The following is a 26,149-nucleotide window of genomic DNA, read 5'->3' on the forward strand; positions in this document are numbered from 1 at the left end:
AGAGGGAACAGTCACAACACCATACAGCCAGGACATGGGCAGAGGGAACAGTCACAACACCATACAGCCAGGACATGGGCAGAGGGGACAGTCACAGCACCATACAGCCAGGACATGGGCAGAGGGGACAGTCACAGCACCATACAGCCAGCACATGGGCAGAGGGGACAGTTACAGCACCATACAGCCAGGACATGGGCAGAGGGGACAGTCACAGCACCATACAGCCAGGACATGGGCAGAGGGGACAGTCACAGCACCATACAGCCAGGACATGGGCAGAGGGGACAGTCACAGCACCATACAGCCAGGACATGGGCAGAGGGGACAGTCACAGCACCATACAGCCAGGACATGGGCAGAGGGGACAGTCACAGCACCATACAGCCAGCACATGGGCAGAGGGGACAGTTACAGCACCATACAGCCAGGACATGGGCAGAGGGGACAGGTACAGCACCATACAGCCAGGACATGGGCAGAGGGGACAGTCACAGCACCATACAGCCAGGACATGGGCAGAGGGGACAGTCACAGCACCATACAGCCAGGACATGGGCAGAGGGGACAGTCACAGCACCATACAGCCAGGACATGGGCAGAGGGGACAGTCACAGCACCATACAGCCAGCACATGGGCAGAGGGGACAGTTACAGCACCATACAGCCAGGACATGGGCAGAGGGGACAGTCACAGCACCATACAGCCAGGACATGGGCAGAGGGGACAGTCACAGCACCATACAGCCAGGACATGGGCAGAGGGGACAGTCACAGCACCATACAGCCAGGACATGGGCAGAGGGGACAGTCACAGCACCATACAGCCAGGACATGGGCAGAGGGGACAGTCACAGCACCATACAGCCAGGACATGGGCAGAGGGGACAGTCACAGCACCATACAGCCAGGACATGGGCAGAGGGGACAGTCACAGCACCATACAGCCAGGACATGGGCAGAGGGAACAGTCACAGCACCATACAGCCAGGACATGGGCAGAGGGGACAGTCACAGCACCATACAGCCAGGACATGGGCAGAGGGGACAGTCACAGCACCATACAGCCAGGACATGGGCAGAGGGAACAGTTACAGCACCATACAGCCAGGACATGGGCAGTGGGGACAGTTACAGCACCATATAGCCAAGACATGGGCAGAGGGGACAGTCACAGCACCATACAGCCAGGACATGGGCAGAGGGGACAGTCACAGCACCATACAGCCAGGAGATGGGCAGAGGGTACAGTCACAACACCATACAGCCAGGACATGGGCAGAGGGGACAGTCACAGCACCATACAGCCAGCACATGGGCAGAGGGGACAGTTACAGCACCATACAGCCAGGACATGGGCAGAGGGAACAGTCACAGCACCATACAGCCAGGACATGGGCAGAGGGGACAGTCACAGCACCATACAGCCAGGACATGGGCAGAGGGAACAGTCACAGCACCATACCGCCAGGACATGGGCAGAGGGGACAGTTACAGCACCATACAGCCAGGACATGGGCAGAGGGGACAGTCACAGCACCATACTGCCAGGACATGGGCAGAGGGGACAGTCACAACACCATACAGCCAGGAGATGGGCAGAGGGAACAGTCACAGCACCATACAGCCAGGACATGGGCAGAGGGGACAGTCACAGCAACATACAGCCAGGACATGGGCAGAGGGGACAGTCATAGCACCATACAGCCAGGACATGGGCAGAGGGAACAGTTACAGCACCATACAGCCAGGACATGGGCAGAGGGGACAGTTACAGCACCATACAGCCAGGACATGGGCAGAGGGGACAGTCACAGCACCATACCGCCAGGACATGGGCAGAGGGGACAGTCACAGCACCATACAGCCAGGACATGGGCAGAGGGGACAGTCACAGCACCATACAGACAGGAGATGGACAGAGGGGACAGTCACAGCACCATACAGCCAGGACATGGGCAGAGGGGACAGTCACAGCACCATACAGCCAGCACATGGGCAGAGGGGACAGTTACAGCACCATACAACCAGGACATGGGCAGAGGGAACAGTCACAGCACCATACAGCCAGGACATGGGCAGAGGGGACAGTCACAGCACCATACAGCCAGGACATGGGCAGAGGGAACAGTCACAGCACCATACAGCCAGGACATGGGCAGAGGGGACAGTTACAGCACCATACAGCCAGGACATGGGCAGAGAGGACAGTCACAGCACCATACTGCCAGGACATGGGCAGAGGGGACAGCCACAACACAATACAGCCAGGAGATGGTCAGAGGGAACAGTCACAGCACCATACAGCCAGGACATGGGCAGAGGGGACAGTTACAGCACCATACAGCCAGCGCATGGGCAGAGGGGACAGTCACAGCACCATACAGCCAGGACATGGGCAGAGGGGACAGTCACAGCACCATACAGCCAGGACATGGGCAGAGGGGACAGTCACAGCACCATACAGCCAGGACATGGGCAGAGGGGACAGTCACAGCACCATACTGCCAGGACATGGGCAGAGGGGACAGTCACAGAACCATACAGCCAGGACATGGGCAGAGGGGACAGTCACAGCACCATACTGCCAGGACATGGGCAGAGGGGACAGTCACAGCACCATACTGCCAGGACATGGGCAGAGGGGACAGTCACAGCACCATACTGCCAGGACATGGGCAGAGGGGACAGTCACAGAACCATACAGCCAGGACATGGGCAGGGGGGACAGTCACAGCACCATACAGCCAGGACATGGGCAGAGGGGACAGTCACAGCACCATGCAGCCAGGACATGGGCAGAGGGGACAGTCACAGCACCATACGGCCAGCGCATGGGCAGAGGGGACAGTCACAGCACCATACAGCCAGGACATGGGCAGAGGGGACAGTCACAACACCATACGGCCAGGACATGGGCAGAGGGGACAGTCACAGCACCATACAGCCAGGACATGGGCAGAGGGGACAGTCACAGCACCATACAGCCAGGACATGGGCAGAGGGGACAGTCACAGCACCATACAGCCAGGACATGGGCAGAGGGGACAGTCACAGCACCATACAGCCAGGACATGGGCAGAGAGGACAGTCACAGCACCATACAGCCAGGACATGGGCAGAGGGAACAGTCACAGCACCATACAGCCAGGACATGGGCAGAGGGGACTGTCACAGCACCATACAGCCAGGACATGGGCAGAGGGGACAGTCACAGCACCATACAGCCAGGACATGGGCAGAGGGGACAGTCACAGCACCATACAGCCAGGACATGGGCAGAGGGAACAGTCACAGCACCATACAGTCAGGCGATGGGCAGAGGGGACAGTCACAGCACCATACAGCCAGAACATAGGCAGAGGGGACAGTCACAGCACCATACAGTTGGGACATGGGCACAGTAGCAGACGGGTCCGTGAGAAGAACCAGTAACATATCATGTTATTGCACAGCACATGGCTGTATTCTGAACCTGGTGCATGTATTTCCCTTCTCATGTTACATACAGTGGGGGCGGCAGTTCATTCATGGAAACTATGTTTACCTGATGGATTTAGGGTTTTGCCCAGTTGAGGATGTCCTATTTGGTCCTGGATTTACAGTTTAGTCTTTGTCTCCCTCTCCCAGTACTAACCTCTCTCTTTATCCGCGGGATCATTTGTGTTTTTCCGCTGCCCTGTGAATTTTTCCTTCACATTTTCTAATCTTCAATATTTAATGTTTCTCCCAACCACATTTGGTTCTGCGCGAGGGAAACGCTTCGAAAGAAATCCCTGTGCTGATTAGGGCTTTTTAGAGCGGATACGCGCTGTGTACGGCTGGCCCATTACTGACCTCACTGGACTGAGCGGTCAGTAGGAATATCGGACTTTATCTCTGCCGGGGCTACAATGTATCTCATTCCTCACTGGCAGCAAATGAATTAAAGACGTCTCATATCTCTACGAGCCTTCTTTATCGTGGGTGTGTACTCGCGTTACTATATATGGTCGCATGTTTATTTTGCTGGAGACGGTCTTCATCCTAAAGCAATACAGTATGTTAAACACCAGCAGGCAGTCCTATTGTTGAACCCACATAAAGGTTACGTACGTACTGCAGTGCAAATGTCATTACAGCAGCGGAATGATGACACGGTTTACAGAATGCATCCTTTTGTCTTGTTTTATAGTGTAAATGACATAAGTGGCATACTTGTATAACACAGAGATAATGTGCTATTATAATGTTCTTTATTGTTATTTTACAGTTCTTTCAGTAACTAAAAATCCCACTTTGTGAGCAGCAAGGTCCGCAACCCTGCCCTTCCCCATTATCTGTTGGCATACAGTGCTTCCACTGCAGCCCGGGATTCTGGGTAATGACACGCAGTGTCACAGTAACCCTCATTTTACTGTACACATCCTAAGTGCTGTAAAATCCGAATAAAAAGCCGGCTGGCATTTTAACCTCTCCTGGTATCCGGTAATGTATTGCAGTGTAATATAGTAACAGGCACAGCAATATGTTGTAGGCTCCTCTGTCGGTGACAGTGGGTGACATGCTTTGCTCTGTGTAAGTGATGTTCTGTGTGGACCCTTCATGGCTCTGTAACAGTGTTTCCCCCACCCAATCTCATATTGGCCCTATCATGTGGAAACTGACCCATGTTACATGTGGTGTAGTGTGGTGCACCTGCTGGCTTACAGGACTCCTGAGCCCCCCGTGGTGGTATGGGGGATGTCATCAGGACTGGCTTCATATAAGGTACAACTGAGTCATACTCACTCGGTACAGCGCCTCCATCTGTTCCAGACCCCCAGTGTTGTAGGGAGGAGTCTCTGAAAGAGAACCTCTATGTGCAGCTTCTCTCTGAATGACTCCAGGCTCAGACAAGAAGAGTTCTTTGGCAACAGCATACTTTATTACATCAACAAGTAGCAGACTGCCCATCATTGCAGCCGATCTTCATCCGGTCATTATAGGTTGCCAACCCAAAGGAAGTCCCTGACCATACACTCCCAGTCAAGGGCACTGAAAGCAGGTCTAGCTCTTCCCTTACTCCCCGATGGAGTGCTGCGCAATAAATAGCTCCAATAGGCCCCACCCCTGTGTCACTGTAATTGGACACAGAGCCTGATGACACAATCTTCACTGAATACTACACAGCACGTGTGTGGGGGAAAAACCCCATGATTACTCCTGGCAACCTGCCCTTACCAGGGATTATTGCACAGGAGGAGAAAGAACTATAACCCCAAAAACTACACAGGGTTACAGCTCTATAAACACACCTTAATCAGGACTGAAGCCGGGGTACTGTTTCCACGGGGTCTCATTCCCGGGTCGCTCGGCTTGCATGCATTGCATTCTGGTTTGAGTTTCGGAAGGTCTCGCTCCCACCTTTCCTTCGGTGTCTGCACCGCTCGCAAGTAACGGTGATGTCCCCCTCGACAGCCCCAACATATTCCCGGTTACAGATTTGTCTTTGTTTCATTTCTTGCCCGTGGTTTTTTTTTGGGGTGGGGGGGGGGGGGTCGGGGGGGTAGGGTGGTGGAAGATTACTGACGTCAAATATGATTTGTGTGAAGCTGTCCGCTCTTGGGGGGATTACCCAGAGACACTTCTAAATCCAGAAATGTAGGACCTGGGATCTTCTTCAGGACGATGTTATTCATTTAGATTTATAAAGTCCGGGACATTTTCAAAATACCACCCTGAAGTGATGAGATCGTTTGTTAGTACTGGAAGTCTCACTGGGGTTTTATTTAATGTTTTATTTAGTGTTGCTGTGTTCATCCTCTTGCCTCCTGTTAAGACTCCCGGCTCTTCCCTCCTCCCGGCTCTTCCCTCCTCCTCACAGCTTTTCCCTCCTCCTCCCGGCTCTTCCCTCCTCCCGGCTCTTCCCTCCTCACAGCTTTTCCCTCCTCCTCACGGCTCTTCCCTCCTCCCGGCTCTTCCCTCCTCCTCCCGGCTCTTCCCTCCTCCTCTCGGCACTTCCCTCCTCCTGGCTCTTCCCTCCGCTCGGCACTTCCCTCCTCCCGGCTCTTTCCTCCTCCTCACAGCTTTTCCCTCCTCCTCCCAACTCTTTCCTCCACTCTTCCCTCCTCCTCCCGGCTCTTTCCTCCCCCTCACGATACTTCCCTCCTCCTCCCGGCTCTTCCCTCCTCCTGCTGGATTTTACCTCCTGCCGACTCTTCCCACCTCCCGGCTATTCCTTCCTCCTGGCTCTTCCCTCCACCCAACGCTACCCTCCTCTCGGCTCTTCCTTCATCTCTTCCCTCCTCCTGACTGTTCCCTCCTCCCAGCTCTTCCCTCCTCTTTTCCTGGCTCTTCCCTCCTCTTTTCCTGGCTCTTCCCTCCTCTTTTCCCTCCTCCGGGCTGATCCCTCTTCCCGGCTTTTCCCTCCTCGATCTCCGCTGCTTGCTAGTAGGGGGAGAGGAGGACGCTGATCTGAGACTAATCTGTGGGTCTCCCACCCAGCATTGATACATATATGAGCTTGTGACTAACATGGCCACGTATATTCATATAACCACATCTAGTGGCACTTACCTGTATGTGACAGAGTAACCACGGCACTGTGACTTCTCATACACCCATTAAAGTAAACTCCAATTCCTGATTCTGCAGTTGGAAAAACACACACATATATATCTTATATATTATATATGTTCTGAGCAGTGATTTTTCTATTTCTGCGTTTTGGGATAATAAAATGGCTGCCATTCATTCACTGCGAAATAATGGTTTGCTGTGCAGTAATTCGAAGCGTGTGTTTCTAAGCTCTAGGGAGAACATTGCTTTGCTGGAAACCAAATGTTTTGTTTGATGTCTCCCGACTCTGACCATTCGTCTCCATTGCCGCACTATTTCCCGTCCCGTCTCTGCTAATCGATTTACTGCTAATTGCCTGGCTTGGTGTTCGGGACACGACGCAGTACACTGAGCCGCCATTACTCTTACAAACGACCTGATTGAATTAAGCGGATCATTGCAAACGGTAACCTAGTTAAAGTTTTCCCGTGATGTCATCAACGTGACGTGCCGGGATCCAGCAAGGAAATCTGTACTGAAATGTGGAAAACCTTTGCATCTTAAGTCAGGATTACTTTGTGTATGTGTCTCCGCTAATAACCGGCTGGAAGTATTGGCTTCTGAAGCGAGAAAGCCGCGTTCTACGAATATTTAGGACATTATCTGTATAGTTTAGTATTGCTCCTCGGGAATAAAAATCACTTTTTTATTTTTTAAGACAAAAACACAAAAAGAGATGAGACATATTTACAAACATATTGGACGCAAAACTTAAATTTTCCGCCATATTTTGGGAGGAAATGTGCCATCCACCCCATACAGGTTGTGTTTCTACAATGTGTATCCTAACCCAAGGGGGATCAGAATGTATAAAAGTAACACATTCCTGGATCTCCTGTTTATCCCTAATAATGTGTAAGCTCTTTTGCATAAGTAATCAGCTCTGCTTCACACTCTGCTGTAACGCGCCTCTGTCCCTTTCTCTGCCCTGATATTTTACGCTGCAAAATACAACATTACGCATCTTTTATATATTGTATTTTCCCCCAGGCCAACGCAGAAAACAGCTGATGCTGTAAAAGCAAAAGTCCGAGAAGATTTGACGTCGCGTTCCTAGCGCCTTCTGTCGGTGAGTTACCAGTCGTCTCTAAAATCGTCGGCCCGAACCAGCAATCCTAGAAAACATGGAAGTCATTTTTTAAAATCCCTATCGAATTAATTTAATTTATTTATCGTAGACCTGCACCTTTCGGTACAATTAAAGAAGCATTTTGCAATAATTTAGGAGATTTCATTGAATAGCTTTTAAGCCTGATTCCTGTTGAATAGGGAAGTAAGACAGAGATATGTATATCCACCCAAGGGGCATCTCGGGACGAAATACTCTATTAAAGTCAGTGGGGAACTTCGGCCGCAAACAGCCGGATCAGCCCCTTTGTCGGTAGTAAAAGAAGCCTCTTGTCACGAGAGACCAGGACAATTGCACGGGATCGCAATCACTAGACAGGAAGGAAGCGTTCAATAAAGCAAGGTTATTTCAGCCGGAGCCAACAAGCCACAAAACAATACAAGGTTTACGTTCAAACTCGCCAAAACAGGGTTTACAGGTGGGAATCCTGGCTTACTTGGTGCTGGGTGCCACGTCCGTAGGCTTCCCCAGGATGGTTTCCACACTCCGTCTCTGGAACCTCGATACCTCGGGGATGCTATTTACAGAATAGGAAGTTTAAAGTTCCCGCTCGTCTACACAGCCGAGCCTTGTTTTGGTATCCGGCAAAGACCTCGGAGTAACACCTTTTACTAATTCAAAAAAAAGTCTGGGGTACTGATACCGGCAGCGCTTTACATAAATTCCCCGCCTCCATCTAAAAGCATGGAAGACGGGGTGCCGGCCAATCATAGCAACGGCTCACCAGTAAGGGACCATGGCCATGGACGGTGACAGTGTTCCTATGTCAGCCCACAGGGGCGGGCTTGAGGGGAGTGGGAGATTCGAACCAACCAATGAAAATCGTGTCAACGGGGCAAAGATCCCCACAATGGTTCCCAGGGCTGGCCCGATACCTCCCGCTGAGATAGGCCTCTGAGCCTGGGCTGCAAAAAAGCTCCACACACCCAGTGTGTAAGGGGCAGAGTTTCCCTGCACCCCCCTCACCTAGTGTGTAAGGGGCAGAGTTTCCCTGCACCCCCCTCACCTAGTGTGTAAGGGACAGAGTTTCCCTGCACTCTCCACACCCAGTTTGTAAGGGGCAGAGTTTCCCTGCACTCCCCACACCCAGTGTGTAAGGGACAGAGTTTCCCTGCACTCTCCACACCCAGTGTGTAAGAGACAGAGTTTCCCTGCACTCTCCACACCCAGTGTGTAAGAGACAGAGTTTCCCTGCACTCTCCACACCCAGTGTGTAAGGGGCAGAGTTTCCCTGCACTCCCCACACCCAGTGTGTAAGGGACAGAGTTTCCCTGCACTCTCCACACCCAGTGTGTAAGGGACAGAGTTTCCCTGCACTCTCCACACCCAGTGTGTAAGGGACAGCGTTTCCCTGCACTCTCCACACCCAGTGTGTAAGGGGCAGCGTTTCCCTGCACTCTCCACACCCAGTGTGTAAGGGACAGCGTTTCCCTGCACTCTCCACACCCAGTGTGTAAGGGACAGAGTTTCCCTGCACCCCCCCTCACCTAGTGTGTAAGGGGCAGAGTTTCCCTGCACTCCCCACACCCAGTGTGTAAGGGACAGAGTTTCCCTGCACTCCCCACACCCAGTGTGTAAGGGACAGAGTTTCCCTGAGCTCCCCACACCCAGTGTGTAAGGGGCAGCGTTTCCCTGCACTCCCCACACCCAGTGTGTAAGGGACAGTTCCCCTGCACTCTCCACACCCAGTGTGTAAGGGGCAGAGTTTCCCTGCACTCCCCACACCCAGTGTGTAAGGGACAGAGTTTCCCTGCACTCTCCACACCCAGTGTGTAAGGGACAGAGTTTCCCTGCACTCTCCACACCCAGTGTGTAAGGGGCAGCGTTTCCCGGCACTCCCCACACCCAGTGTGTAAGGGGCAGAGTTTCCCTGCACCCCCCATCACCTAGTGTGTAAGGGGCAGAGTTTCCCTGCACTCCTCACACCCAGTGTGTAAGGGGCAGAGTTTCCCTGCACTCCCCACACCCAGTGTGCAAGGGGCAGAGTTTCCCTGCACCCCCCATCACCTAGTGTGTAAGGGGCAGAGTTTCCCTGCACTCCTCACACCCAGTGTGTAAGGGGCAGAGTTTCCCTGCACTCCACACATGCAGTGTGTAAGGGGCAGAGTTTCCCTGCACTCCTCACACCCAGTGTGTAAGGGGCAGAGTTTCCCTGCACTCTCCACACCCAGTGTGTAAGGGGCAGAGTTTCCCTGCACTCCCCACACCCAGTGTGTAAGGGACAGAGTTTCCCTGCACTCCCCACACCCAGTGTGTAAGGGACAGAGTTTCCCTGCACTCTCCACAACCAGTGTGTAAGGGGCAGAGTTTCCCTGCACTCCTCACACCCAGTGGGTAAGGGACAGTGTTTCCCTGCACTCCTCACACCCAGTGTGTAAGGGGCAGAGTTTCCCTGCACTCCCCACACCCAGTGTGTAAGGGGCAGAGTTTCCCTGCACTCCTCACACCCAGTGTATAAGGGGCAGTTTCCCTGCACTCTCCACACCCAGTGTGTAAGGGGCACAGTTTCCTTGCACTCCCCACACCCAGTGTGTAAGGGGCAGAGTTTCCCTGCACTCCTCACACCCAGTGTGTAAGGGGCAGAGTTTCCCTGCACTCCTCACACCCAGTGTGTAAGGGACAGACTTTCCCTGCACCCCCCCTCACCCAGTGTGTAAGGGGCAGAGTTTCCCTGCACTCCCCACACCCAGTGTGTAAGGGGCAGAGTTTCCCTGCACTCCCCACACCCAGTGTGTAAGGGGCAGAGTTTCCCTGCACTCCCCACACCCAGTGTGTAAGGGACAGAGTTTCCCTGCACTCCCCACACCCAGTGTGTAAGGGACAGAGGTTCCCTGCACTCTCCACACCCAGTGTGTAAGGGGCAGAGTTTACCTGCACTCCCCACACCCAGTGTGTAAGGGACAGACTTTCCCTGCACTCCCCACACCCAGTGTGTAAGGGACAGACTTTCCCTGCACTCCCCACACCCAGTGTGTAAGGGGCAGAGTTTCCCTGCACTCCCCACACCCAGTGTGTAAGGGACAGACTTTCCCTGCACTCCCCACACCCAGTGTGTAAGGGACAGCGTTTCCCTGCACTCTCCACACCCAGTGTGTAAGGGACAGAGTTTCCCTGCACTCCCCACACCCTGTGTGTAAGGGACAGAGTTTCCCTGAGCTCCCCACACCCAGTGTGTAAGGGGCAGCGTTTCCCTGCACTCCCCACACCCAGTGTGTAAGGGACAGTTCCCCTGCACTCTCCACACCCAGTGTGTAAGGGGCAGAGTTTCCCTGCACTCCCCACACCCAGTGTGTAAGGGACAGAGTTTCCCTGCACTCTCCACACCCAGTGTGTAAGGGACAGAGTTTCCCTGCACTCTCCACACCCAGTGTGTAAGGGGCAGCGTTTCCCGGCACTCCCCACACCCAGTGTGTAAGGGGCAGAGTTTCCCTGCACCCCCCATCACCTAGTGTGTAAGGGGCAGAGTTTCCCTGCACTCCTCACACCCAGTGTGTAAGGGGCAGAGTTTCCCTGCACTCCCCACACCCAGTGTGTAAGGGGCAGAGTTTCCCTGCACCCCCCATCACCTAGTGTGTAAGGGGCAGAGTTTCCCTGCACTCCTCACACCCAGTGTGTAAGGGGCAGAGTTTCCCTGCACTCCACACATGCAGTGTGTAAGGGGCAGAGTTTCCCTGCACTCCTCACACCCAGTGTGTAAGGGGCAGAGTTTCCCTGCACTCTCCACACCCTGTGTGTAAGGGGCAGAGTTTCCCTGCACTCCCCACACCCAGTGTGTAAGGGACAGAGTTTCCCTGCACTCCCCACACCCAGTGTGTAAGGGACAGAGTTTCCCTGCACTCTCCACAACCAGTGTGTAAGGGGCAGAGTTTCCCTGCACTCCTCACACCCAGTGGGTAAGGGACAGTGTTTCCCTGCACTCCTCACACCCAGTGTGTAAGGGGCAGAGTTTCCCTGCACTCTCCACACCCAGTGTGTAAGGGGCACAGTTTCCTTGCACTCCCCACACCCAGTGTGTAAGGGGCAGAGTTTCCCTGCACTCCTCACACCCAGTGTGTAAGGGGCAGAGTTTCCCTGCTCTCCTCACACCCAGTGTGTAAGGGACAGACTTTCCCTGCACCCCCCCTCACCTAGTGTGTAAGGGGCAGAGTTTCCCTGCACTCCCCACACCCAGTGTGTAAGGGGCAGAGTTTCCCTGCACTCCCCACACCCAGTGTGTAAGGGGCAGAGTTTCCCTGCACTCCCCACACCCAGTGTGTAAGGGACAGAGTTTCCCTGCACTCCCCACACCCAGTGTGTAAGGGACAGAGGTTCCCTGCACTCTCCACACCCAGTGTGTAAGGGGCAGCGTTTCCCTGCACTCTCCACACCCAGTGTGTAAGGGGCAGTTTCCCTGCACTCTCCACACCCAGTGTGTAAGGGGCACAGTTTCCTTGCACTCCCCACACCCAGTGTGTAAGGGGCAGAGTTTCCCTGCACTCCCCACACCCAGTGTGTAAGGGGCAGAGTTTACCTGCACTCCCCACACCCAGTGTGTAAGGGACAGACTTTCCCTGCACTCCCCACACCCAGTGTGTAAGGGACAGACTTTCCCTGCACTCCCCACACCCAGTGTGTAAGGGGCAGAGTTTCCCTGCACTCCCCACACCCAGTGTGTAAGGGGCAGAGTTTCCCTGCACTCCCCACACCCAGTGTGTAAGGGACAGACTTTCCCTGCACTCCCCACACCCAGTGTGTAAGGGGCAGTTTCCCTGCACTCCCCACACCCAGTGTGTAAGGGACAGAGGTTCCCTGCACTCTCCACACCCAGTGTGTAAGGGGCAGCGTTTCCCTGCACTCTCCACACCCAGTGTGTAAGGGGCAGTTTCCCTGCACTCTCCACACCCAGTGTGTAAGGGGCACAGTTTCCTTGCACTCCCCACACCCAGTGTGTAAGGGGCAGAGTTTCCCTGCACTCCCCACACCCAGTGTGTAAGGGGCAGAGTTTACCTGCACTCCCCACACCCAGTGTGTAAGGGACAGACTTTCCCTGCACTCCCCACACCCAGTGTGTAAGGGACAGACTTTCCCTGCACTCCCCACACCCAGTGTGTAAGGGGCAGAGTTTCCCTGCACTCCCCACACCCAGTGTGTAAGGGGCACAGTTTCCTTGCACTCCCCACACCCAGTGTGTAAGGGGCAGAGTTTCCCTGCACTCCTCACACCCAGTGTGTAAGGGGCAGAGTTTCCCTGCTCTCCTCACACCCAGTGTGTAAGGGACAGACTTTCCCTGCACCCCCCCTCACCTAGTGTGTAAGGGGCAGAGTTTCCCTGCACTCCCCACACCCAGTGTGTAAGGGGCAGAGTTTCCCTGCACTCCCCACACCCAGTGTGTAAGGGGCAGAGTTTCCCTGCACTCCGCACACCCAGTGTGTAAGGGACAGAGTTTCCCTGCACTCCCCACACCCAGTGTGTAAGGGACAGAGGTTCCCTGCACTCTCCACACCCAGTGTGTAAGGGGCAGCGTTTCCCTGCACTCTCCACACCCAGTGTGTAAGGGGCAGTTTCCCTGCACTCTCCACACCCAGTGTGTAAGGGGCACAGTTTCCTTGCACTCCCCACACCCAGTGTGTAAGGGGCAGAGTTTCCCTGCACTCCCCACACCCAGTGTGTAAGGGGCAGAGTTTACCTGCACTCCCCACACCCAGTGTGTAAGGGACAGACTTTCCCTGCACTCCCCACACCCAGTGTGTAAGGGACAGACTTTCCCTGCACTCCCCACACCCAGTGTGTAAGGGGCAGAGTTTCCCTGCACTCCCCACACCCAGTGTGTAAGGGGCAGAGTTTCCCTGCACTCCCCACACCCAGTGTGTAAGGGACAGACTTTCCCTGCACTCCCCACACCCAGTGTGTAAGGGGCAGTTTCCCTGCACTCCCCACACCCAGTGTGTAAGGGGCACAGCGTGTGAGACAGGGGCTTTTCCATGACCCACGTCACAGACCTCCGCTGATAAGGTTTCGGAACTCGCCTGATGGATGCGGATCAGATATGTGCAGAACTGGACTTTCCGAAATATATCTACTCAGACTTCCATTTCCTACTAACTCCGCTGGGATCTGACGAGACCGTTTGACAAGCAGAGTAATGGTTGCGCACCGAGACACATCATGCCATAAACTATCAGCGTCTTCAGTAAAGACTGAAGAGTATCTGCGCTGAAGCAGGAAAGTTGTGTACGATGGATTATATTGAAATTCGACCACACCAAACCTACGCAGCTGCTCTCGCGGGTAACTGCAGCTGGCACTTACGTGGTTAAGTCAGCGTGTGCGCTAGGAGTGATGTCATTTGCTGGGATTGTGTACCAAACAGTGCAGCTTTGCCTAAAAATAATCTGTTCTGAATATGGAACGTTTGACATTTTCTAGTAATGCAAATAACAGTAATTATCATTGTTTTTTTAAGCCTGCTCCCCCCGGGATCCTCTGCCCCCTAATGCAATATATTTATGTGTAATGTTCCACTTTCAAACTGTTAATGCACTTAGTTTTACTTCTGCCACTAATGCACGGATAACCCCCCACCCCGCTGCTCTGCAGGTGATAGAGTACCATTCTCATGCTGTACACTGCCAGTCCCTGGAGCTCCAGCCCCCCAGTGCCTGTAGTACATGTAACTGTTGTAACACATTGGTTATGAGTTTGCCAGAGCAGACCACCCACCCCTCCATTATTTTCTTTTACATTAAGCAGCGGTTCAAACCCCTTCATTTTCAATTTGGGGGCCGCGAGATGTCTACCTGTAAAGGTAGCACCGGTACTGTCCCCTCTAGGGGGAAACAAAATGGCGTATTAAATCCCCAGTAGGAAGCTGCTACGTGACTTGTTAGGGTTGCCAGGTGGCTCTCCAAAAATACTGGACTCAATGGTGAAAGGTGTGTCAGGTCACTATGTCCAGGGAGGAAAATACCGGACACATATATGTCCAGTATTACAGTACCTCTCATTTTTTACTGGACAGAGTATCCAAATACAGGACAGTCCGGTTCAATACTGGACACCTGGTAACCCTACCTGTCGTGACGTCTTAGTGGTCCGCGGGGATTTAAAACCACGGAATTACCGGCGGACGTCTGCAGTGCCGATCAGTGCCTCGGTGGCAGTTGTGTTGAGCCTTTCACTTGGAAAATATTATCTTATTCAGACAATGTCCTGTGCTTGTGTGCGGCTGCCCAGCGATGGGGACAGCCTGCTCGCCTCCCTACGCCACGGGCGCCATTTGCTTGAGGCTCTCCCCTGCCAGAGGGGCCTGCAACAAATCGCAGCAAGGGAATGGGTTAAACCCCCATGGGACCCTCGCTCGTCCAGCTCAAGGGACAAAGGCAGGCGAGGGGATCGTGACTGCAAACAGGACCGGTCGCAGTGAGATGGAGCGCAGGTGTAAATGCCCCCCAACATTTCCGGGATGTCTGGTCCATCACTTTTTTTGTTGTTGTTTTTGGGTGTTCACAATTCTCTGGCATTCTGGGAGTGGCGCCCCTGTTCTTTGTGTTTGTGACTACAAATCCCGGAATGCTGATGGGTTCGGCCTAGTGGTGTCCAGTTAAACAGCCTGCGAGCTTGGACTGTGCTAGACATATATAATGTACATATGAAGTGGTGCCATTCTGGTACAAAAACATGATCCAGGTGTATCAAAGGAGAAAACCCTATTGATATAAATGGGATTAAACTTTCCTTTGATAAATCTGGTATTGCGTTTTCCCTCATCTGGGCCGCAGTGTGTGCTGAGCCCCCCTGTCCTGGGCCGCAGTGTGTGCTGAGCCCCCCTGTCCTGGGCCGCAGTGTGTGCTGAGCCCCCCTGTCCTGGGCCGCAGTGTGTACTGAGCCCCCCTGTCCTGGGCCGCAGTGTGTGCTGGGCCCCCCTGTCCTGGGCCGCAGTGTGTGCTGGGCCCCCCTGTCCTGGGCCGCAGTGTGTGTTGGGCCCCCGTGGTGTTCTGGCTGGTTCCCCCTGTCCTGGGCCGCAGTGTGTGCTGGGCCCTCCTGTCCCAGGCCGCAGTGTGTGCTGGGCCCTCCTACTGGTTCTGGCTGGTTTCCCCTGTCTGGGCCGCAGTGTGTGCTGGGCCCTCCTGCTGGTTCTGGCTGGTTCCCCCTGTCCTGGGCCGCAGTGTGTGCTGGGCCCTCCTACTGGTTCTGGCTGGTTCCCCCTGTCTGGGCCGCAGTGTGTGCTGGGCCCTCCTGCTGGTTCTGGCTGGTTCCCTGTCTGGGCCGCAGTGTGTGCTGGGCCCTCCTGCTGGTTCTGGCTGGTTCCCTGTCTGGGCCGCAGTGTGTGCTGGGCCCTCCTGCTGGTTCTGGCTGGTTCCCCCTGACCTGGGCCGCAGTGTGTGCTGGGCCCTCCTGCTGGTTCTGGCTGGTTCCCCCTGTCCCGGGCCGCAGTGTGTGCTGGGCCCTCCTACTGGTTCTGGCTGGTTCCCCCTGTCTGGGCCGCAGTGTGTGCTGGGCCCTCCTGCTGGTTCTGGCTGGTTCCCCCTGTCTGGGCCGCAGTGTGTGCTGGGCCCTCCTACTGGTTCTGGCTGGTTCCCCCTGTCCCGGGCCGCAGTGTGTGCTGGGCCCTCCTGCTGGTTCCCCCTGTCTTGGGCCGCAGTGTGTGCTGGGCCCTCCTGCTGGTTCTGGCTGGTTCCTCCTATCTGGGCCGCAGTGTGTGCTGGGCCCTCCTGCTGGTTCTGGCTGGTTCCCCCTGACCTGGGCCGCAGTGTGTGCTGGGCCCTCCTGCTGGTTCTGGCTGGTTCCCCCTGTCCCGGGCCGCAGTGTGTGCTGGGCCCTCCTACTGGTTCTGGCTGGTTCCCCCTGTCTGGGCCGCAGTGTGTGCTGGGCCCTCCTGCTGGTTGTGGCTGGTTCCCCCTATCTGGGCCGCAGTGTGTGCTGGGCCCTCCTGCTGGTTCTGGCTGGTTCCCCCTGTCCCGGGCCGCAGTGTGCTGGGCCCTCCTGCTGGTTCTGGCTGGTTCCCCCTGTCCCGGGCCGCAGTGTGCTGGGCCCTCCTGCTGGTTCTGGCTGGTTCCCCCTGTCCCGGGCCGCAGTGTGTGCTGGGCCCTCCTGCTGGTTCTGGCTGGTTCCCTGTCTGGGCCGCAGTGTGTGCTGGGCCCTCCTGCTGGTTCTGTCTGGTTCCTCCTGACCTGGGCCGCAGTGTGTGCTGGGCCCTCCTACTGGTTCTGGCTGGTTCCCCCTGTCTGGGCCGCAGTGTGTGCTGGTCCCTCCTGCTGGTTCTGGCTGGTTCCCCCTGTCTGGGCCGCAGTGTGTGCTGGGCCCTCCTACTGGTTCTGGCTGGTTCCCCCTGTCCCGGGCCACAGTGTATGCTGTGCCCTCCTACTGGTTCTGGCTGGTTCCCCCTGTCTGGGCCGCAGTGTGTGCTGGGCCCTCCTGCTGGTTCTGGCTGGTTCCCCCTGTCCCGGGCCGCAGTGTGCTGGGCCCTCCTGCTGGTTCTGGCTGGTTCCCCCTGTCCCGGGCCGCAGTGTGCTGGGCCCTCCTGCTGGTTCTGGCTGGTTCCCCCTGTCTCGGGCCGCAGTGTGTGCTGGGCCCTCCTGCTGGTTCTGGCTGGTTCCCCCTGTCCCGGGCCGCAGTGTGTGCTGGGCCCTCCTGGGGTTTCTGGCTGGTTCCCCCTGTCTGGGCCGCAGTGTGTGCTGGGCCCTCCTGGGGTTTCTGGCTGGTTCCCCCTGTCTGGGCCGCAGTGTGTGCTGGGCCCTCCTGCTGGTTCTGGCTGGTTCCCCCTGTCCCGGGCCGCAGTGTGTGCTGGGCTCTCCTGCTGGTTCTGGCTGGTTCTCCTTGTCTTGGGCCGCAGTGTGTGCTGGGCCCTCCTGCTGGTTCTGGCTAGTTCCTCCTGTCTGGGCCGCAGTGTGTGCTGGGCACTCCTGGGGTTTCTGGCTGGTTCCCCCTGTCTGGGCCGCAGTGTGTGCTGGGCCCTCCTGCTGGTTCTGGCTGGTTCCCCCTGTCTGGGCCGCAGTGTGTGCTGGGCCCTCCTGGGGTTTCTGGCTGGTTCCCCCTGTCTGGGCCGCAGTGTGTGCTGGGCCCTCCTGCTGGTTCTGGCTGGTTCCCCCTGTCCTGGGCCGCAGTGTGTGCTGGGCTCTCCTGCTGGTTCTGGCTGGTTCTCCTTGTCCTGGGCCGCAGTGTGTGCTGGGCCCTCCTGCTGGTTCTGGCTGGTTCCTCCTGTCTGGGCCGCAGTGTGTGCTGGGCACTCCTGGGGTTTCTGGCTGGTTCCCCCTGTCTGGGCCGCAGTGTTTGCTGGGCCCGCCTGCTGGTTCTGGCTGGTTCCCCCTGTCTGGGCCGCAGTGTGTGCTGGGCCCTCCTGGGGTTTCTGGCTGGTTCCCCCTGTCTGGGCCGCAGTGTGTGCTGGGCCCTCCTGCTGGTTCTGGCTGGTTCCCCCTGTCCCGGGCCGCAGTGTGTGCTGGGCCCTCCTGCTGGTTCTGGCTGGTTCCCCCTGTCTGGGCCGCAGTGTTTGCTGGGCCCGCCTGCTGGTTCTGGCTGGTTCCCCCTGTCTGGGCCGCAGTGTGTGCTGGGCCCTCCTGGGGTTTCTGGCTGGTTCCCCCTGTCTGGGCCGCAGTGTGTGCTGGGCCCTCCTGCTGGTTCTGGCTGGTTCCCCCTGTCCCGGGCCGCAGTGTGTGCTGGGCTCTCCTGCTGGTTCTGGCTGGTTCTCCTTGTCCTGGGCCGCAGTGTGTGCTGGGCCCTCCTGCTGGTTCTGGCTGGTTCCTCCTGTCTGGGCCGCAGTGTGTGCTGGGCACTCCTGGGGTTTCTGGCTGGTTCCCCCTGTCTGGGCCGCAGTGTGTGCTGGGCCCTCCTACTGGTTCTGGCTGGTTCCCCCTGTCCCGGGCCACAGTGTATGCTGTGCCCTCCTACTGGTTCTGGCTGGTTCCCCCTGTCTGGGCCGCAGTGTGTGCTGGGCCCTCCTGCTGGTTCTGGCTGGTTCCCCCTGTCCCGGGCCGCAGTGTGCTGGGCCCTCCTGCTGGTTCTGGCTGGTTCCCCCTGTCCCGGGCCGCAGTGTGCTGGGCCCTCCTGCTGGTTCTGGCTGGTTCCCCCTGTCTCGGGCCGCAGTGTGTGCTGGGCCCTCCTGCTGGTTCTGGCTGGTTCCCCCTGTCCCGGGCCGCAGTGTGTGCTGGGCCCTCCTGGGGCTTCTGGCTGGTTCCCCCTGTCTGGGCCGCAGTGTGTGCTGGGCCCTCCTGCTGGTTCTGGCTGGTTCCCCCTGTCCCGGGCCGCAGTGTGTGCTGGGCTCTCCTGCTGGTTCTGGCTGGTTCTCCTTGTCCTGGGCCGCAGTGTGTGCTGGGCCCTCCTGCTGGTTCTGGCTGGTTCCTCCTGTCTGGGCCGCAGTGTGTGCTGGGCACTCCTGGGGTTTCTGGCTGGTTCCCCCTGTCTGGGCCGCAGTGTGTGCTGGGCCCTCCTACTGGTTCTGGCTGGTTCCCCCTGTCCCGGGCCACAGTGTATGCTGTGCCCTCCTACTGGTTCTGGCTGGTTCCCCCTGTCTGGGCCGCAGTGTGTGCTGGGCCCTCCTGCTGGTTCTGGCTGGTTCCCCCTGTCCTGGGCCGCAGTGTGCTGGGCCCTCCTGCTGGTTCTGGCTGGTTCCCCCTGTCCCGGGCCGCAGTGTGCTGGGCCCTCCTGCTGGTTCTGGCTGGTTCCCCCTGTCTCGGGCCGCAGTGTGTGCTGGGCCCTCCTGCTGGTTCTGGCTGGTTCCCCCTGTCCCGGGCCGCAGTGTGTGCTGGGCCCTCCTGGGGTTTCTGGCTGGTTCCCCCTGTCTGGGCCGCAGTGTGTGCTGGGCCCTCCTGGGGTTTCTGGCTGGTTCCCCCTGTCTGGGCCGCAGTGTGTGCTGGGCCCTCCTGCTGGTTCTGGCTGGTTCCCCCTGTCCCGGGCCGCAGTGTGTGCTGGGCTCTCCTGCTGGTTCTGGCTGGTTCTCCTTGTCCTGGGCCGCAGTGTGTGCTGGGCCCTCCTGCTGGTTCTGGCTGGTTCCTCCTGTCTGGGCCGCAGTGTGTGCTGGGCACTCCTGGGGTTTCTGGCTGGTTCCCCCTGTCTGGGCCGCAGTGTGTGCTGGGCCCTCCTGCTGGTTCTGGCTGGTTCCCCCTGTCTGGGCCGCAGTGTGTGCTGGGCCCTCCTGGGGTTTCTGGCTGGTTCCCCCTGTCTGGGCCGCAGTGTGTGCTGGGCCCTCCTGCTGGTTCTGGCTGGTTCCCCCTGTCCCGGGCCGCAGTGTGTGCTGGGCTCTCCTGCTGGTTCTGGCTGGTTCTCCTTGTCCTGGGCCGCAGTGTGTGCTGGGCCCTCCTGCTGGTTCTGGCTGGTTCCTCCTGTCTGGGCCGCAGTGTGTGCTGGGCCCTCCTGCTGGTTCTGGCTGGTTCCTCCTGTCTGGGCCGCAGTGTGTGCTGGGCCCTCCTGCTGGTTCTGGCTGGTTCCCCCTGTCTGGGCCGCAGTGTGTGTTGGGCCCTCCTGCTGGTTCTGGCTGGTTCCCCCTGTCCCGGGCTGCAGTGTGTGCTGGGCCCTCCTACTGGTTCTGGTTGGTTCCCCCTGTCCCGGGCTGCAGTGTGTGCTGGGCCCTCCTGCTGGTTCTGGCTGGTTCCCCCTGTCTGGGCCGCAGTGTTTGCTGGGCCCTCCTGCTGGTTCTGGCTGGTTCCCCCTGTCTGGGCCGCAGTGTGTGCTGGGCCCTCCTGCTGGTTCTGGCTGGTTCCCCCTGTCTGGGCCGCAGTGTGTGCTGGGCTCTCCTGCTGGTTCTGGCTGGTTCCCCCTGTCTGGGCCGCAGTGTGTGCTGGGCTCTCCTGCTGGTTCTGGCTGGTTCCCCCTGTCTGGGCCGCAGTGTGTGCTGGGCTCTCCTGCTGGTTCTGGCTGGTTCTCCTTGTCCTGGGCCGCAGTGTGTGCTGGGCCCTCCTGCTGGTTCTGGCTGGTTCCTCCTGTCTGGGCCGCAGTGTTTGCTGGGCCCTCCTGCTGGTTCTGGCTGGTTCCCCCATGTACTTTAGGATTGATGGGTTCCGTAATGAGGCCGCTGGAGCGCTGTTCTGCGGGTACGACGGGTGGCTGCTCCATCCTTCCCCGCACATGAGACGCCCCATCACCTGCCCCTTATTACGCACGACATAAACACAGCATTAATCCCGCTTCCACACGCAGGCATCCGGCTTTATCCCAGCTATTAATAGCTCAGGAAACCCGTTCTGTGCGGGTCAGATTCCTACAGACCCTGCAACACTGAGCACACAGCACAGTTATACTTTCATTCCTCTGTCAGTGCGGGGGTACGCGAGCTTACAGATACGCGAGCCCGTCCTATAAAGGCTCCGGAACATACGCCAAGATCCCTTTACCAATAAAAGCCGTGTATCTCTGGGTTTATAGGAATATACTGGGACATACATAGCATAGAGGTGGCTATAACCTCCATATAACACGTGGATCATTTATCATATCCATCACAGGAGCCGAGGTAGGTACCGCTAGGTTTAATAGGTACAGCACCTGCTATATAGGGACCGGGTATGGGCCGAGGGTTTTAGTCTTACACGGACAGACATTCATGACTAATAGTACCTTAAAGCGGCAACCCCAACGCATTTCACTATTGCTCTTTAACACGTCACCCCTGGGATCCCCCAGAGCAGAACCGCCCTATATTTCAGCTCCGAGCACCCCCCGGTTCCCAGGATACCCCCCGGTTCCCAGGATACCCCCCGGTTCCCAGGATACCCACCGGTTCCCAGGATACCCACCGGTTCCCAGGATACCCCCCGGTTCCCAGGATACCCACCGGTTCCCAGGATACCCACCGGTTCCCAGGATACCCACCGGTTCCCAGGATACCCACCGGTTCCCAGGATACCCCCCGGTTCCCAGGATACCCCCCGGTTCCCAGGATACCCCCCGGTTCCCAGGATACCCCCGGTTCCCAGGATCCCCCCCGGTTCCCAGGATACCCCCCGGTTCCCAGGATATCCCCCGGTTCCCAGGATACCCCCCGGTTCCCAGGATCCCCCCCGGTTCCCAGGATACCCCCCGGTTCCCAGGATACCCCCCGGTTCCCAGGATACCCCCGTCCCACATGAAGCTGTGACATCGTCCCCGTGAGGCCGCTGCTTCCTCTTGGTCTGCGGCCCTTGTGCGATACAGCAGCCAGTTTTTTTCCCCTAAAGCGGAGATAGGCCCCGGCAGCTAAACCTGTAAGTATGCCAGAAACTGGTCAGCGTCCGTGTCACCTGCGCAAGGTTTCATGTATACGTCTGCGCAAGGCTTTCATGTATACGTCTGCGCAAGGCTTTCATGTATACGTCTGCGCAAGGCTTTCATGTATACACCTGCGCAAGGCTTTCATGTATACACCTGCGCAAGGTTTCATGTATACGTCTGCGCAAGGTTTGATGTATACACCTGCGCAAGGTTTCATGTATACGTCTGCGCAAGGTTTCATGTATACGTCTGCGCAAGGTTTCATGTATACACCTGCGCAAGGTTTCATGTATACACCTGCGCAAGGTTTCATGTATACACCTGCGCAAGGTTTCATGTATACGCCTGCGCAAGGCTTTCATGTATACGTCTGCGCAAGGCTTTCATGTATACGTCTGCGCAAGGTTTCATGTATACGTCTGCGCAAGGCTTTCATGTATACGTCTGCGCAAGGCTTTCATGTATACGTCTGCGCAAGGCTTTCATGTATACGTCTGCGCAAGGCTTTCATGTATACGTCTGCGCAAGGCTTTCATGTATACGTCTGCGCAAGGTTTCATGTATACGCCTGCGCAAGGCTTTCATGTATACGTCTGCGCAAGGCTTTCATGTATACGTCTGCGCAAGGCTTTCATGTATACGTCTGCGCAAGGCTTTCATGTATACGTCTGCGCAAGGCTTTCATGTATACGTCTGCGCAAGGCTTTCATGTATACGTCTGCGCAAGGTTTCATGTATACGTCTGCGCAAGGCTTTCATGTATACGTCTGCGCAAGGCTTTCATGTATACGTCTGCGCAAGGCTTTCATGTATACGTCTGCACAAGGCTTTCATGTATACGTCTGCGCAAGGTTTCACGTATACGCCTGCGCAAGGTTTCACGTATACGCCTGCGCAAGGTTTCACGTATACGCCTGCGCAAGGTTTCACGTATACGCCTGCGCAAGGTTTCACGTATACGCCTGCGCAAGGTTTCACGTATACGCCTGCGCAAGGTTTCACGTATACGCCTGCGCAAGGTTTCACGTATACGCCTGCGCAAGGTTTCCTGTATACGCCTGCTGCAGGTTTCCTGTATACACTTGCGCAAGGTTTCATGTATACGCCTGCGCAAGGTTTCACGTATACGCCTGCGCAAGGTTTCACGTATACGCCTGCGCAAGGTTTCACGTATACGCCTGCGCAAGGTTTCACGTATACGCCTGCGCAAGGTTTCCTGTATACGCCTGCTGCAGGTTTCCTGTATACACCTGCGCAAGGTTTCATGTATACGCCTGCTGCAGGTTTCATGTATATGCCTGCGCAAGGTTTCATGTATACGCCTGTGCAAGGTTTCATGTATACGCCTGCGCAAGGTTTCATGTATACACCTGCGCAAGGCTTTCATGTATACACCTGCGCAAGGTTTCATGTATACGCCTGCGCAAGGCTTTCATGTATACGTCTGCGCAAGGCTTTCATGTATACGTCTGCGCAAGGTTTCATGTATACGTCTGCGCAAGGTTTCATGTATACGTCTGCGCAAGGTTTCATGTATACGCCTGCGCAAGGTTTCATGTATACGCCTGAGGAGGACTGGGGAGGAATGAGGCCTGGGGAGGGAGGCGGGAAGGAGGGCTGGGGAGGGAGGCGGGAAGGAGGACTGGGGAGGGAGGTGGGAGGATTGGAGAGGGAGGTGTGAGGGAGGAGGACTGGGGAGGAATGAGGGCTGGGAAGGGAGGCGGGAAGGAGGACTGGGGAGGGGGAGAGGACATGGGAGGGAGGAAGGATGAGGACAAGGGAGGGGGAGAGAGGAGGAGGACTGGGGAGAGAGGAGAGAGGAGGGAGGTGGAAGGGAGGGAGGTGGAAGGGAGGGAGGTGAGAGGTGGGAGGACTGGGGAAGGAGGCGGGAGGGAGAACTGGGGAGAGAGAAAGGACTGGGGAGGGAGGAAGGACGAGGACTGGGGAGGGGGAGAGAGGAGGAGGACTGGGGAGGGGGAGAGAGGAGGAGGACTGGGGAGGGAGGAGGAGGGCGCGAGAGGGAGGACAATTTGGGCGGAAGGTAATTAAGGACATTTTGCTTGAGGCCACTCCACATATCAGAACAAAAATCATTTACTTTCCACTGAAATCGCCTTCCTGAGAAAGATTTAATGTGAACTCACTTCTCGTGTAATAAGGGATATATGGTGTAATTATAACCTTGTCTGGTAATTAATGTTCTTCCTCATTAGCTCTTTGGTTGATAATGACAGTGTAATTAGTTACATTCAAACAACGAAGGGGGAAAAGTCAGAACTCTGCTGGTGTGTAATCGTGTTATCACCAAGAGATTAGGTACAGATCGTAAAATAACAAAGTATCTGCTTACTGCGGAGACATGAAAAGTTTCATAAGTATGAAGAAATAGTGTCACCTATATTTACCCTATAGAGAGGGCACCTATATTTACCCTATAGAGAGGGCACCTATATTTACCCTATAGAGAGGGCGCCTATATTCGGTTTTAGGACGGAGACACCCAAAAAGGAAGAAACAAGTAAACACAGCCGTGTTCACACGTGTCCATGTGTAATTTTCCCGTGTGCAGTTAGACTCGGCGGCCTGCTGTGCGAAGCCTCCTATAGTGTTACAACCTCGCGCGCAGAACCGCAGGAGACAGGCAGCATCCCACTCGCGGAACCGCAGGAGACTGGCAGCATCCCGCGCGCGGAACCACAGGAGACAGGCAGCATCCCGCGCGCGGAACCACAGGAGACTGGCAGCATCCCGCGCACTGAACCACAGGAGACTGGCAGCATCCCACGCGCGGAACCACAGGAGACTGGCAGCATCCCGCGCACTGAACCACAGGAGACAGGCAGCATCCCACGCGCGGAACCACAGGAGACTGGCAGCATCCCGCGCACTGAACCACAGGAGACTGGCAGCATCCCGCGCACTGAACCACAGGAGACTGGCAGCATCCCGCGCGCGGAACCACAGGAGACAGGCAGCATCCCGCGCGCGGAACCACAGGAGACAGGCAGCATCCCGTGCACGGAACCACAGGAGACTGGCAGCATCCCGTGCACCCGTGCGCGGAACAACAGGAGACAGGCAGCATCCCGTGCACGGAACCACAGGAGACAGGCAGCATCCCGTGCACTGAACCACAGGAGACAGGCAGCATCCCGTGCACGGAACCACAGGAGACTGGCAGCATCCCGCGCGCGGAACCACAGGAGACAGGCAGCATCCCGCGCGCGGAACCACAGGAGACAGGCAGCATCCCGTGCACGGAACCACAGGAGACTGGCAGCATCCCGTGCACCCGTGCGCGGAACAACAGGAGACAGGCAGCATCCCGTGCGCGGAACAACAGGAGACAGGCAGCATCCCGTGCACGGAACCACAGGAGACAGGCAGCATCCCGTGCACGGAACCACAGGAGACTGGAAGCATCCCGTGCACGGAACCACAGGAGACTGGCAGCATCCCGTGCACCCGTGCGCGGAACAACAGGAGACAGGCAGCATCCCGTGCGCGGAACAACAGGAGACAGGCAGCATCCCGTGCACGGAACCACAGGAGACAGGCAGCATCCCGTGCACGGAACCACAGGAGACAGGCAGCATCCCGTGCACGGAACCACAGGAGACTGGAAGCATCCCGTGCACGGAACCACAGGAGACTGGCAGCATCCCGCGCGCGGAACCACAGGAGACTGGCAGCATCCCACGTGCGGAACCGCAGGAGACAGGCAGCATCCCGCGCGCGGAACCGCAGGAGACTGGCAGCACACTGTGCATGGAACCACAGGAGACTGGCAGCACACTGTGCATGGAACCACAGGAGACTGGCAGCACACTGTGCATGGAACCACAGGAGACTGGCAGCACACTGTGCATGGAACCGCAGGCGACTGGCAGCATCCCGCGCGCGGAACCGCAAGAGACTGGCAGCAAACCGCGCGTGGAACCACAGGAGACAGGCAGCATCCCGTGCGCGGAACCACAGGAGACTGGCAGCACACTGTGCATGGAACCACAGGAGACTGGCAGCATCCCGTGCACGGAACCACAGGAGACAGGCAGCATCCCGTGCACGGAACCACAGGAGACTGGCAGCATCCCGCGCGCGGAACCACAGGAGACTGGCAGCATCCCGCGCGCGGAACCACAGGAGACTGGCAGCATCCCGCGCGCGGAACCACAGGAGACTGGCAGCATCCCGCGCGCGGAACCACAGGAGACTGGCAGCATCCCGCGCACTGAACCACAGGAGACAGGCAGCATCCCGTGCACGGAACCACAGGAGACAGGC

General features: G+C 57.0%; 1 protein-coding gene across 2 annotated transcripts in view; it reads left to right on the plus strand.

Annotated features, from left to right (window-relative positions):
• The window catches only part of SMPD3 (sphingomyelin phosphodiesterase 3), a 107,244-nt gene that overhangs the window by 45,651 nt on the left and 35,444 nt on the right, over positions 1–26,149 (plus strand). Inside the window, exon 2 of one of the 2 annotated variants that reach the window (XM_075576921.1) lies at positions 7,570–7,648. The exons of the other annotated variant lie outside the window; for it this stretch is intronic. The gene's annotated coding sequence lies outside the window, so the exon portion shown is untranslated. The remainder of the gene's footprint in view (positions 1–7,569; positions 7,649–26,149) is intronic. 2 annotated transcript variants of the gene reach the window in all.

Source organism: Ascaphus truei, chromosome 19 (assembly GCF_040206685.1).
Source record: "Ascaphus truei isolate aAscTru1 chromosome 19, aAscTru1.hap1, whole genome shotgun sequence".
Lineage (NCBI taxonomy): Eukaryota > Metazoa > Chordata > Amphibia > Anura > Ascaphidae > Ascaphus > Ascaphus truei.